General features: G+C 44.1%; 1 protein-coding gene across 4 annotated transcripts in view; it reads right to left on the bottom strand.

Annotated features, from left to right (window-relative positions):
* The window catches only part of NEURL1 (neuralized E3 ubiquitin protein ligase 1), a 164,430-nt gene that overhangs the window by 78,143 nt on the left and 70,742 nt on the right, over window positions 1–15,545 (bottom strand). The gene's annotated exons all lie outside the window — the stretch shown is intronic.

Genomic DNA, 15,545 nt, shown 5'->3' with positions numbered 1-15,545 from the left:
ACATTCCCTCTGCTAAATATAAATCAGTAAGAGTTTTTGTTCTTCCAAAAGATTAACTAGCCTCAGTATTTTGGAATACTTGTAGAGGTGCCAGCATTCTTCTTTCCAATTTAAATACAGTTTAATGGAAAGTCTATCCTGGGCACATTTTCCATGTACAATGTAATAGCTTGGAAGTCTGAGTACTGAGAGTTCACCAGAAACAGAAGTAACCTGTCAAGGTTAAACTTTAGATATTTGTCAGGACAAGAAGGAGGGTGCAAGCAATGGAGAGCAGGAAAAAAGCAAACACAAGAGTGGTAGAGACAAGCAAATGGACCTATAGAACCAAAATCCAAGAGATGGTAGAAAATGGTGTAGCCTACTGACAAAGCCGTGCAAAGAAAATGAAAGTCAGAGAAGCTGTGGTTCTGAACTCAAGCCCCTGAATTAGCTTTGAGTTTCACCTGTGTAAAATCAAAGATGTGCCTCTAGACTCAAGATGCTGAATTGGGTCCACAGCACGCTACTCACACTGCATATTTACGATATAATGAGCTAAACTGGGATGCTGTTCATTATACTCCTTCTATCACCAGTGGAAAGAGATAGGGTCTTAAGAGAGTAATGAAGAGCATCTCAGAATTATGCTTCTCGTCTAGATCATCAACTGGAGGATGCTCTCCCACCGCTCTACCATTCATCCCAGTGCATGAGACTACACATTTGGCATGCAGAACACAGTGGCTAAAAATCTCCTGTTGTTTCTGACCTCCCATATCCTAAGTGTCTTGTTTAGCACAGCTCCCTAATCAGAGACCACCTTTCATCAAGAAAGACAAAAGTCCCAGGCTGGAGACACTATCCTACCTTGTTCGCTCCAAAAATTTTGGCTCTGCCAAGTGTCCCTGGAATAAGGGAGGTGAACAGTAAGACCTTGGAATAGTGCCGGCTCCCCAATGTAGAACAGAAAGCAGGAACATCTCTGCAGAGACAGCATTTGCAAGAAGGTGGTATGGGTGCTGGGCTCATATTCGTAGCTCCGGGGCAGAGAACAAAGACTGCTGGAGGGATGCCTCTAGAAAGAGCCTGGAAAACACTCCAAGACAGGGACAGCACCATTCATCTCACAGCAAATTCTGGAGTTGCACTAGCTGAAATATCCCTGAGATTATAGCAATTTAACACTCAAATACCATCAGTTCCTCAAAGCCACAAAAGGTTTAGAGGCCAACATGCTAGGTGAACTTAGATCACAGCAAACAGCAATGAGCTCCTTCCTCAAGAGCTCATGGGCTCAGCCACGCTGGGGATTCAGCATCCAAACATGCTTTGTGCCTTCCCAAATACCTATCTCTGTGATGTCCTCGTGCCTTACGGGAGAGCATGTTAGTAAGGCACAACATTCCTTTCAGTTCAGAAACGTTGCTGACAACTTTGGACTGCAGTTGTGAAATCTCCAGTGGCTTCACTGCCTCTTCTGCATTTTGCTGCTTGAATTTATTGTGAATGTCACACATGTATGCCCCCACTTTAATTTAGTATCTGGATGGGTTAGGATACATATCCCAGAGCCTGTTCTACTTCTCATCTTACCCAGCTGGACAGTGTAGATTATGTTTATCATTCAGTACCACATACCATGAAGTTTTATGCCATAATGCCGTCTCCAAAAAATCTCAGGAAGCAGTTTTTTCTTCTATCATACATGACATTTACACTTGGAGTGTGCCTTTTTTTCCTAATATAAACCATCCATTTAGAGTCACTTTGAGGTACTGTAAAGTTAGGTCATTTTGTGTGTAGTCTTGTTTAAAAACACACTGCTCAAGTCATACTTGTTTCACACTCTTCCTCCTGAAGTTTCCTGCTATTGTTCCTTGCAGGGTCTCTTGAAAGCCTGCCTGCCAGAAGCAGCTCCTTACCCCATCCGTATTTCAAATTTAACGAGCACTTCTGAGATGCAGTGATTATTTTTCTGGACCCCAAACGGTGCTTTGCCCAAAGGCTCCCATTCCCTCCTTTAAGTGGTTTAAGCACGCCTCCTCCGCTGATGTCTGCCAGCAAGCGCGTGCGAAACAGCCTGCCTCCGAACCCAAGAGCCAGCACCCCCCATCCTGCGGAGCCGCCATGGGACACCCCCAGGGGACACCCCCAGGTGACGCCATGGCTGAAGGACAGTGTCCAGCTACAGATGCTCCTGTGATGGAGATCTTCCACCCCTCAACAGAGACACCAAAAATTTCCAGACCGCCATGGTGTCCGGGCTGCAGCTGCATCGCTCTCGTCAACCAGGGCTGATGGTCAGCCCGTGTTACCCCAGGAGCCGGCTGAGCGAGCACTTAGTCCTGTCTCTCTAAGGACAATGTCGTTTAGCTGCGTGAGCAGACCTCTGAATCTTTTGCAAAAACTTTCTGGTGTTGATGTCCTTATACTCAGGTCATTGCTTTTTCCTTTCTGCAGGTTGGTGGCTGTAAATATACTGTCACCCAGTAAGTCTTCTCTATGTCTTTTTTTGCACGTTTTAATTTCTGTCTGATCAACTGAAAATTCTCTTTTTCAGCACAAGAAAATTGCACTGCTCACTTTGTTGTTAGTCGGTACAGTCTCCAAACTATTTCCATCCACACCAGTTACCCAAATATCAAAGATTTTCATTCAATATAAAGTGCAAAAGCAATCCTAAAAGGAAGTCCTTTAAACATTTATCTGCTGATGGTCTCCTGGCTGCAGGGTTTATGCCGTTGTGAAATGGAATATGAAATTTCTTTGCTTATAAAGAAAAAATGCACCTGAAATTCTAGCCTTGCTATGCACTGACTAGGCCAAAAAAGATATTGATTCCAGTGGCTCTTTTCCTGACTATGTTTGGCAGCAAATAAATCCTTAAAGCATGGGGTTATTAGAGCTAGCAACTTAACAGGCAGGTGAAAATTTACTATTGCCTTTACTGTTTGGCCACATTTAACATCTTTGTAAATGTTTCAAGATTACAGGAGCCATGTACTTCCTTGAATTCCTCCTCTACCATTTCTCTATTCAAATTCTCCTTTCCTCTCTCTCATCTCTCCCTCTGCCCATTTCTTCTTGAGGAAAACTCACAGAACACACAACCTTCCCTCTGCTTGCTTTGCCATCCCTTCTCCTCCAAAACATCTTCCTTCTCCTCTTCCACCCCCCTTGTCACGAGTATTAAAGTTTCTCAGCCACTTCCCTGTTTTAAGTCTTCCACCTCCTTCACTGGCCTCACCTTATCCAGCACATTTCTCTCTCACTTAGGTTTACTCCTTTTTTTTCTTTTAATCTCTTGCACTCTCCTGGTTTGTTCTCCTCAAGACAGACATGCTTTGTATCTTCTCATTTAAAAAAAAAAACAATCACCCCTCTCCTGAAAGATAACAGGTCCTAGTGATTAACTGAGGCTCCCCCATCTCACAAAGTTATAACCAGAGGGAGTTATTTTGGCAGCACCCGCTAGTTAACTGTAATGTATTCCTGCAAAGTAACTTGCACTGGGTACTAAGGGGAGTTACAGAGTTTGTCATCAAAATGGCATTTTTTCAGGTGTATTGCTGGGATTAAAGCACGGGAGCTCCACACCTCTCTCCCACCATCAAGCTGTAAAACTTCCAGCCTACCTGGCAGAGATGGCACAAGGGCACAGAAGTAAAGCTGCCAAACCAGTGCAGGGCACGAGCCCTGCTCTCCAGCAACTTCTTGCTGCACAAATAGAACTTATAACCAAGAACCTTTGCCCAGACCAGAGAGGTCTCCAGTATCACTAGAAGTGTTAACCGCTACAGGATTAAAATATTGTTTATTCCCAGGCAAATAATTTAAATACTGCTGAGGCAAAACCAGGAGAAAGGGCAACATTTCTCCCTTTACGCAAGAATTTGGCCATCCAGGCACGCATTCCATCATTAATCTGCACCTTCTGTACCACAGTCACAAGTGGAATCTAAATTACTGACTTTCCCGCTCTCATCTGGCTCTGCAGCACATTGCTTGCACTAGTTTAAACACCCTCTACCAGTAATTAACCCTGTTTCTTTAGCAGACCAGCATCCGAACCTGGACCATTGAATTAAAACATCAAACTTCAACAGCCAGTCAGGGCATAAAGTTACGGTTTATTTTAACAAAGATAAACAGCATCCCTGGCACTTATTCTAAAGAAGCAGCATGAATACTGTTCCATCATCCTTCCTAGCAATCCCCGTGCCAGACTCATGAAGTTATTACTTAACATTTTGCTATAAATAGCTGCTGGAGTAGTCCATAGAGGAACTTGTTTTCCTTGGCATCTGCTGCAACAGGTCAGCCAGTAAAAGACCAAGGGTGTTGAATCCTTATTGCCTGAGGACAAGAGCATGTAGAGATGTTTTATTTCTCTAAAAGTCATCCTACCTGCTAGCCACCCCCTCATGCTGAATCTCACAAAGATAGAAGAGACAGGTCTTGCCCTGAACAGTTTACAGTCTACAAAAAAGAAACAGCAAATAAATGGGAGTAAGAGGAAGATAACTTTGTAAGTGATAGTACGTTTTATCTGAATTTCAGTCGATTTGAATCAATCTGTCGGGACATATGCTGTTCAAAACCCAGGGCCAATGCAATTCCTTGCACCAGAGGACAGCAAGAGGGGACTCCACGCTTCCTCTGACACCATAACAGCACACAAAAGAGCTCCAGTCCTCTCTGATTTGCATAGGCAAAAATACACTTCAAACTAGAAGCTCAAAGACCTTTCACTATAAGCCCTCACAGAACTCCCTTAAAATTTCATTACTATTTTCTTATGACTTGGGTAACAGAGTCAACCCCTCAAGTTGTTTCGTAGAGGAGGTTACCCCAATGTTTCTTATGAGAGGGTGACAAGGAAGCTTCACCACCCCTAGCTTGGAAATTGTGTTAACATCAATGTGTATGAGCTATGCAGAAGAAAACTTCCCAATGATTCAGTCTTCAGCAATTTTATACTGCTGCAGACTTACTCACATGACCTTTCCTGACTCAGATGACCGGTTACCATTTACTGAAGTTGGGTAACGTATAGCAGGTGACTCGGGAGGAACATCATGAAGAGAAAAAAAATGACTGCGTTTCTAAATAGCTGAAGGAAGAGAGATGTGCTAGAAAGGCACGCCAGCTTGGAATAGGAACAACGTGCTGTTTTAAAATTCATGCAAAAGGGCATTTTTGCATATTGGGATATTGATAGGAGTAGAAAGAGGAAGAAATTCGATGTCACACGATTCAGAGCATTGTTCCTGATGTAGACACGTTCATGGCGTGACTGCCTTGAAGGTCATGTGCGAACAGGAAACAAGCCTAAAGGGCTCAAGGGGCTTTATTCTCTTGGTAGAAAGACAACTACACTCTTTCAGAAGAGCAAGGAGCAATTAAGTGTGGAGGCCAATTCATTCATCCATTTTCCTTGCTCTTTGTAGCTTGAAAAGCTGTGGAAAATCCTTTAGTCTTTGTCCAGCTAAGGGGCATTTCTTCTGATAACAAAGACCACTGAGGTTGTTTTGGGGGTTTTTTTTTAGTATATAATTGCACCTGTTTCTCTAAGCCACAGCTCTAAATTATAATTTAATAAGGACCACACTGCATCCCTGACAGATGCTCCTTCCTGCCAGCACAGAGAGGTGCAGCTGTTGAACTGGAGTCTGCAAATCCAGACCTCTGGGCCATGAAGCATTTCCCTGATTAGTTTTCTGCACTCAGAAGCAGATCTCAATGCATAATCTGAACCTACTGCTGTAAACACAGGACATAGAGGAAAAACACAAAATATTTCTCCTCAAACTGAAGTTGCAAAACTGCTACCAATCTTTATTTTTTCCCAGACGGTACACTTCAAAATCACTTCTCTGCAGTACTGAAGTTATTTAAGGTAACTTGCCCATATTTACACTTTATTACAGCTGCCCATTTAATACTACACACCTCCTCCTGCATCAACTGAGCCAGCAGTACCAGGCACATATGCGTCATAAAACTACTGCTTCTGCTACACAGTAAAGACAAAATGGATAAAGTCTGTCCATGAGGCTTCAAGCACAGATTTCCAAAAGCACAGGATTAAGGGAAGATGGAAAGTGTGCATTGTCGTGTATATATAGCGAATGAATCTCAAAAGACTCCAGCTATCATATGCTAAAGAACTTCTCTATCTCCTTCAAGCAGTCGCCTGTATACTGCTCAGTCTGAAGCTGCAGTCAGCTTGGGATGAGGGATGTCCTGGAGTCCCCAGTGAGCAGCTTTGCTGTATGAGAGTTCCGAGCAGAAAGGTCTGCGTGGGATAACTCGCAAGAGGGTAAAGAGAGCTCAGGTAGTCACTTTACAGGTAATGGGATAAAAACATCATCCAGCAAAATGGCTGAGGTTACTGAATCTCTGGTGAAAAGCATTGTAAGAACTGCAGTCACCTCTTGCAAACTTGCTGAATGACTTTAGCACTCTTGCAAATCTATTTGTAGAACATTTGAAGGATATTTCTCTGCATTTTATCCTTTCTTCCAAGTGAACAGGTAGCCTGAATGTTTTATCCTTTGTGTGATAAATGCCATTGCACATCTGCCTAGGAAGGATACAGGGAGCTGTAATCACTGCACCTCCATTTCAGGAATTAATGTCTAACATGGTGCAAGATCTTCTGCTGCATCCCAAAGACAGCCTTGTCCACTTTCCCACCTAAGCCTGACTGCTAGAAGCCATGCACAGAATAGCATAGGCCAAGGAGAGTAAGATCATTTTACAGTCAGCAACCATCCAAAATCCTAGTGATGAGATACAGAGACATGGTATCTAGATATTGAATCACCCACCCTTGCTCAAGCGAAAGAGCCTTGGGTGGGACAGAAAGGAGATGGGCTGTCCAGGAACCTTGCCACAGCCATGCCGCTTGATCAAGGTCTCTTCAGCCAATTTTGCAAAGCCACTGATGGACAGAAGGATTAAGAGTAGAACAGCAGCAACTCCTAACATGCTGCAGCTCCAGCTCCATCTGGGATGGACCAGCACCCATCAGGACATCCAAACTTGCATTCCTTATAAATACATAACTTCACTCAGAATAGGAAAATGAGAAGGCAGCAGGAGTGATAATCTCTTTCCCTTTGGAGATGAATAATCAGAGGGTGGCATTGAACTAGTTTAGGATAACCAGAAAATAAATTGAGCAATTTTCCTTTTCCAAGTTGCATGAAATTCACAGCATCAATAATGCCTTTGTAAAAGGAATTAGATTCTTAAGGCTCTATTTTATATTTGATAATCTGATTCTATTTGGTGTGCAAAGACAGAAGTCATTTTGATCTGGGATGCTTCAGCACATTACAGGCACCCATATATTTCTATCTTCCAGAGAGACTTTTTTCTTTTAACTTTTTTTTTAATCTCAGTCTCTTTGTAAGATGCTATTTTTTAACCTTTGAAAAATACCAATTCTTAACAACCCTTATGTCTCCAGTCAGTGTCCCAACAGCCCTAGAGGAAAGTAAGGTTTTATTTAAAGTACTTTTAATTGAGTCAGTGAATATTGGATATAGACAGATCAGAGCTGAAGTTGTAGCTTCCAAAACTCTCTCCTCAAAAGCCCTTGCCCTTCTGTCTCCTCCTCCCAAAAGTTAAAGCCAATGAAACATTTCTGTCTTTCTTCTGAAGGAAAGCCCGATCTCTGCAACAGAAACAAAAATCCAGGATTTATTTCATTCCAAAACCATATCCCCAACGCCCTTGCCACCAAGTTGCCATTTGTCCAGTTTTTTAACGTTTAGCTTTTCCAAGCAAGAAAAAGTAAAATCATGGAGACATTTTCCTTAAGCAGAAGATGTGTGTCGGAAATCTTCTTTACGCTAAAGCAGCAACCAACCCACAGTGCATATTGCATTTAAGCCAGAGCTGTGACGAATGCCTGTTGAGCTGCAGCACTTAAACCACTTGCATTTTAAACAGCAGTTTGTCAAGTGATGTTAATTATTTGGGAGGTCTCTGCTCCTAGAAACATAAACATTTCTTTTTATACTGATCACATTTTCTTTTCCATGTACTGCTTCCAGCAGAGCTTGAAATTAAAATGGCTTCTTTGTGTGCCACGGTGTGGTTTATGGCTCAATTCCCCCTCTATGCTTGCAACCAGCGGGTAGCATCACACCAGGGCCCCGCACAGCACCTTCCCCATCCTTGCTTTGCAGGTGGAAACCTCCTCAGCGCAGGAGGGAGAGCTCTCCCAGGCTCAAGCCCATCCAGCCTCCTTGAGGCTACGCAGCTTCCCTCTGGCTGATAACACAGGTCTGGGACTTGAGGAGCCCGAGGAGCTCTTCGACTTCGTAAGGCAAGCAAAGGGCTAGGTTGCTAGGGAGCGCCACAGGGAACGGAAGAAGAATAGGCTCTCGCAGGAGCCCAAACCAAAAGAACACCAACCTCCAGACCTGCCGAGTTGCGACTCAAACACGGGCACACGCTTCCTTCAAACCGCCTCCCGGCTCAACGGGCACTGCTTTTGAGGCTGCAGCCTCAACGCCCGCCTGAGCTCCGCTTAAGCCAGGCCACAAGCCTCACAGTTCCTGAAAAAACTGTGTTTTCAGTCCTGCCCTGGTATCTCACAGCAGGTCCTGCTTTCACTGACAAGTCTGTTGGCCAAAAAGTGCCAATGCTGTATCCACGCGGTGCCACGTGGCTGCACAGCAAGGTCTATCGCACAGAAAATACGGCGGTGACAGCCAGAGAAAGGTTTGTGAAGTCGCAGCAAGCAACCCAACGACTTTACCTGGAGAGAGACTAAAACAGCATTTTCAGAGCCACACTGAGCCACCTTGCAAGTCAGTTGTGGGCACTTTCTCATGAGGGCTCTGTGTGCTCCGATCCATAAGGATTTCTCTCCAAAGGCAGTCAAAGACAGGAACAGCCTCAGCTATCCAGGCAAATTTTATAGAGCAGTCACTGCACATCCACCCTGCTTGGCTTGGGACAAGTGTTGGGTCTTTTTCTGTTCTCCAGACTTCATCGACACAGCCTGCTGTGAGGAGCTTCTTGAGCCTTGGGGGCTAAACCAGTATGTCTGGGTAGGTCACCTTGTGCGGACCAGGCTCATACAGCCCCTGCGCAGAACTCCCATACTCAGGGCCAACGTGACAGGACAAATTCAGACCACAGGTACTGAGTGCTACTTGACCCCCCCCAGGCTTCCCCTCTGTATTAGGATATGTTTACTAGTATAGGCAGAGAAGGATGTAAACTGAACCACAAAAAGGAGCAGATTTTCACAGCAAGGGACCTTAGTTTATTGCAAAAGCTTCTCGTAAAAAAGTGATTTTAACTTGATGGAGAGGGCGAGAACTCCAGATTTCTGCTGACACCAGCTGTTGGGGGGGAGGCAACCAGGACCACACTGTTTAGATTCTGTATCATGTTCATTAATGTATATGGCTTTTATTATATCCCCTTTTTACTATTTTCCCTTTTTCTTTAAAATAAAAGTGATATCAACATTTCTAATGGGAAAAATATGTTCATGGATCTGATAAATTATCACGGCTCTCTCTGAGCCCACACCCTTTGCTCTGCTGTTGGACTCATGGTAAATCTCAGATAAACCAAAGGAGTCCTCTTCCCAGCCCCATCAACTGCAGTCATCTTGAATGTTATTTTTAATGCCAACGAATTACAGTGTCCCTTCATGAGACGATCAAGGACAGAGTTAAGGAACAGAAATACCAGTGAGACTAACTTGACAAGAGCTACAGAGAAGGCGGCTCTGACTCATTTTGAACAAGCTTCAGTCAGATAAATAGATTTGCAAAGCGAAATACTGATTTAGAGGGGGATAGATGGGGAGAAAAACGAGCAGACAACAACGCTAATAGGAATCAACCCTAGAGCAAAGCACAGCGAAACGCAGGGCTGCAGCATATGCGCTGACCATGGGCACTCATACCGCGAGGCTTGTGTCTTGGCAGCTACACTCTTATTGAGCCTCTGGGAGGCAAGATCTCTCCTGACCTCCAGCTCCATACCCTGCTGTGCCATCGGTAATCCCTGCCGATTCCCGAGGGCAAGTGATTGGGATCAATTCTTTGCGTTGCTTTTGCTTTCCAGGAAACTCCCTTTCTTTTAGGACTAATCCTTTTTTTAGATTGATCTCAATGCAACCCTCTGCATGTATGGATATCATTAATGTAAAATTCTTTAAAAAAAAGAAAGCAGCCCTACCAATTTTGAAATCTAGAGGCTGCCTCTTCTTAATTCCTGCTAGATGTCAGCAATGGTAATTGTATTTGTTTAGCTAATTTATTTTCTACTATTAACCATATGGATCCTCTGGCTGCCAGAGTACTTGTTTAGATTAAGCATGCAGATGATTCCCTAGGACATGTCAGAGGATCCTACAAACCTTGAAGAGACACCTGCTACCTCTGGATTAATTGAATGATAGCTAAACATATCACCCATAATTCTTAAGAAAACAGGAGTTAAGTAAGGGAGAGGTAAAGAAGGATCAGAGGTAAGAATGCTTGCACATCGAGGAGGGAAAGGATCAGTCAGAGGAGGCAAATAAAACAACAAAATCTGACAAACAACATTCAGTCCCTAGGTCCCACCAGAACAGAACCAGAACACAGAAAACTTAAGAGGGCAGTGCCATGAAAGCAAGGGACAAAATGAGAATGGGGATGCCCTTTGCTCTCACCACTTGTAGCAAATACTCACCACTACAGTCAAATACTGCCACAACAAATGAAAAACTCATTTGCTTTTCACAGTAAATAGAATAGTTTTCAAGTATAAACATGGTCACCCATAAAATCGCTATATACAGACATACCATACGCTTCATTTTCAGAAGTGCTGTCAGCAGTCAATACGCTTCACTATCAGCCACCTTCAGACATTGGCAGGTGACCCACAGGTCAGCGGCATGAACCGAAATAACCTCTGGGAGCCCCAGTTCTAGCAAATGCCAACACTGCTTTGGCACCCTGCCCGGGGTCTTCTGCACCAGTTAATCCAACCCTGAGCAGGATTAATTTCTCATACACACAGACACACACACACACACTCATTCGCTTTCAGGGCTATATACCAATTGTGCTGAAAGCAGAGTAAGTTTAGAAAGAGCCTTTTCTCCCCAGTCCAGTGCTAGTTCTCAACAAGCAACTCTCTGCAGAATATGGGAGATGTTAACCCCCTAGTGAGGCTGATTCAACCACCAGTCACTCCATCAAATGAGAAGTTACCCCAAAATCTAGGCAGTAACTTAGAGATGATAAGAATACAAAGTAATACTAATTTGCAAAGAAATCTCACTTATGATTGATGTCGTCAGGTCTTCACTGTTTCGCTATTGTTGTTTCTTATTTCTGTGGGGATATTTGCAGTTTTAATTAGGTATAAGAAGATGGAAATTATTAAATTCGAAGGTGTATACAGCAGTGTGCACTGGAGTGCAATGCTCTTTAGTGATATTAACTGCAAGGGTGAAATGTGGCATTTGGAATGGTTATTGCGGTGACATATTCATTGGCAATGAATATACAGCGTGAGAAACAAAGCGTGGGGCTGATTACAGCACTTGCATATAGATATACCATTCACTATGCTATAAGGAATTAAGAGAAAGCTAAAAATAGAGCTCTATTGTGCAAAGTAAGAGTAAATGAAGTTGCATACAGTAGCTATTTTACACTAGGGAAATGGCCTCCGCCCTCTGCTGTTCCCCAAAGCCCTACAGCAGCAGCTCAGCAGCTCTCGCTGGGGCTGAAGGCTTCCGCACAGCACCCCAACATCCCGTACCTCCCACCAACACGTGTGAGCGAGACCCTGAAACTGTTGTCCAGGAGAACAAAACGCGGAGGAAGGACAATGCCAGCGCTTCACACCTCTTTTGTGCAGTAATAAATGACCAGCCAGGTGCAGGAAAGCCTACGGAAAATAAGATCCCGATGAAATGGGAAATGAATCCAGACAGCCACCCAAAAGCCTAGTGCCATGCAGCGTGGACGGAGTCCTGCTACACCGTAACTCCTGCTTTCTCCTCCCTTTTTGCGGCACAACCACACAACTGTGTCTGCATTGCTCAGCAGGCCTATATACACGTGGTAAGGCGAAAATCTGCCCATGCGTAATACTTACGTGGGCCTCTACATACCCCACGCAGAGACACACGAGCCATTACATATACTGTATCCACAACTTAGGGAGCATCATCTGCAAGCAGCTTAAAAACTCAGCCGTTCAAACTGAAAATCACATCTGTCAATCAGCACCACTTCCCAGGCTAAAAAGCTGATGCGCTCTCACTAGGGGCTTCTTTGCAATTACATCGGTGCCATACAATTACAGTTTGGAAAATGTGGCACAAGATACCTTTTTCCCTGCTCCTTGTAAAAATTATTCCACTGTAAAACACTGACGACTGCCTGTGACATGTGCATAATTAAAGCAAAAATAAAACAAAGCCCTGCAATGAGGGACTTATTAGTAATTACGACTTGTAGGAGGGAAGGTTATTGAGCAAATGTGCAGGTACGCACAGACTCACATATCCCCTGCACATGAATTAATCCACTGTGTACACTCTAGCTAGTCAAAAGCCCTCTGAAGAGATGTGCACATGTTAATCGCCAACCTCTGCACATCTACATACACTGAATCCGTCTCCCAGCACAGTGCAGCAGCTTCCTTGGCTAAACCATCACTTTGTGTTAGTTTGGTTCTGAGTGAAAGAAATAAAAAATACTCAGGTGGTTTTTTTCTCAGACAGAAACACCTGGATTTGGCCCCCTGAAATTAAGAATAGGATTTTCTGCAAATAGCACCTCACTCATAGCCGTTAAGGAGGAATTAAAAACTACTGCAGCAGGCGACAGTTGCATCAGATGCATAACAAAAACATATGTATTATGACATATGCATCTATTACAGATATGTTTCAAGCATCATTAGCTAGCAAGTAGTTTAATATAAATATTTAGTAAACTCCACCTATGTTATAGGAATAACAGTGTACAGTCATTCTTGAAGAAACCAGCCTCAGATGAACCACAAGCAACGATATTAATATTTCCTGTTTAAAATATTGTAACATAAACACTGCATGTATAGATATTACTTTTTAAACAGCAAGTAAACATCCTGTCCATCAAGGTTGTGTTACCTTTGAACTTCCTATTTTGAGTTTCCTTCTCTTTGCATAGAGAGCTCTGGAAAGCACCCCAAGGACTTCTGTGGATGGCGGTGGGAAAGGGAGAGGGAGTGGGGAAGAGGAGCAGAGACCAGCACGGTGCCAAGCACAGGGACATAGATGGAGACTGCATGAGTGCACTTCAGCACTGCGCATCATTTCACAGAGAAGAAGAGTGACCAGCTCCCATGTCCCAACACGTCAAGCCATCAGATCTCTCCTTTCAAAAACAAAGGTGCTGCCTTTCATGGTAGAAACCCATGGGGGTTTGTTTGCTAGGGAGGAATGAAGCCAGAGGTGGGTCTCTCCTGGGAAGCTCAGGCAACTGATGCTTCAGTGACTCTAGTTCAAAGTTTATTTTTCCTCCCAGTCCCATCAGGTGGGAAACTTTCTTTCACGTGCCTTGGGGCCCATTCAGCACCCACTAACTCTGTCATTAGGACACACTAGCGTGGCTCTCTTGCACTGCCACCACATCAATGGGAAAGCAGTGTTTTCCCTCAGAGATGCCCATCCATGCGAGCACGCATGTACCTCACCGTATGGCTCAAATAGGATCGGCACAGCACCAGCTTGCAGGGCTTCACACAACAGACCCGAGCAGCAGCGCAGGTCCAGGGACAGCCAGCGTCACCACCACCGCCCACACAGACCCGAGCATGACGTGTCACCCACCCATGGTTTTCCTCATGCCAAAGGATGCTGAAACTCCTCTGCCCAGCAGGAATGCTGCATGGCTTTACTTTGCTGCTTGAAAGCAGACTTGTGGGTGAAAGAGGGTAAAATGATGCCAAGTGTTCCTCACCATGACAGTCTGTGTATGGTTGCACTTGACTACCGTAAACTTCCGTCCTTACCTCAGGGCACCCAAAGCTTTTAAAAATCACCACCCTGATTTTATGCTTTTTTGAAAGGGTGCCTCCCTCGTGATCTTCTTCAGGAGCTTTTATCTCAATTTCCTTTTCCGACTCTGCCGAGGCCAGGGTGGGCTCTGGAGGAGGCAGGGACCCAGCGCACCACGCTGGGCACGCACCTCGGGGAAACCGGCTGCCTCCCCACGACCGGCTCAGCAGAGCCACAAGCAGCCAGCCCATGCAGTATCTCCCCATCCGACCTAATTTTCAGCAAAGTTAAATTACTTAAGTGCTTGTGAAAATCCCAGCCCATCCTTGCAACACGGAGAGGTCACCAGAAATGTCCGGAGGACATGAATTTCTGCTTTACCTGTGCTTTCTAAAAACAACGGATGTCAGCCCCTAGGGCTGTCAATACAACTCCTTTCAGTATCATTACATGCATTTTCAATTACCCTTTAGAGAAATGGATAAGGTTTCAGTACTCTTTCCCCAGCTATTTTGAGACACATCTGAAACAGAAATATTTAACAGAAAGAGGAACGGTAGCCACAGACAAACCACAAGTGCAGATGCAGTCTATTTTTGTTAAATGTGCTTGTTGCATGACTTTTTATTATTTATTTTTTTAAAATGTAATGCACGTCCTTTTTTTTTTTTTTTTCCAAAGGATTGCTGTGCTAAACACAACAGTGCATCACCTCTGAATATAACACAGTCTGTAGCCCCTCTGTATGAAGAGGGAAATTTGAGTTAATTACCCACATCTCCTCATTAGTCTCCCTCTCCCAAGAAAATAAAATTAAAGACAAGCACGCTCGCTGGAGAAGAACCGCTGACAGGCAGAAGTTGCAGGATTACTGTGCAGCGCGCTGCTGGCTGCAGGCAGGAGAAAGCCCCAGCAGGAATGCCAAGTCCCTGGCACACACAGGAAATGTATATAGCTATTATTCTTTCCCAGCTGTTTTTTTTTTTTTTTTTCCAAATTCATTCAAATAATGCTTCAAAGGGGAAAAGGCACTTACAATCACAAGACAACAGCTAGAGCTCTTTTTTTATGTTGACCCGAAAAGTACTGTTTTTCTGCATATTGCATGTATATCACGAGATAAGAGAAGAAATAAGGTCAGGCCACGGAAACCTCGGAACGGAACGCAAACGACGAACAAATAAAAATCTCTATTGAGACACGCTTGCTAAACATCTTTAGGGAGAAAGTCACCTACTTCCTATGTCCATTTGTTCCTTAAACTACAGGGTTTGGACTTGGTGGAAAAGATGAGAAGAATCGAGACTCGTAACGTGAATATTCACAGCCTAAGCGTATACACCTCGTGCATCTCTATTCAAAGAGAGGATAGGAGATACTCCAAGCCCACATGATGCTTTACCTGTGACTTTCATAGCCATGTCTACTACTGTAACATGGAAGTGTCTCTGAAAATACGTTCATACCGCACTGAACACGCAGCACGTTGACTCTGTCCGAAGTTAAACAGAACATTTCAGAGCAATAGGCA

Source organism: Accipiter gentilis, chromosome 9, assembly GCF_929443795.1.
Source record: "Accipiter gentilis chromosome 9, bAccGen1.1, whole genome shotgun sequence".
Classification (NCBI taxonomy): Eukaryota; Metazoa; Chordata; class Aves; order Accipitriformes; family Accipitridae; genus Astur; species Astur gentilis.
This window is presented reverse-complemented; position numbering and strand designations above follow the sequence as displayed.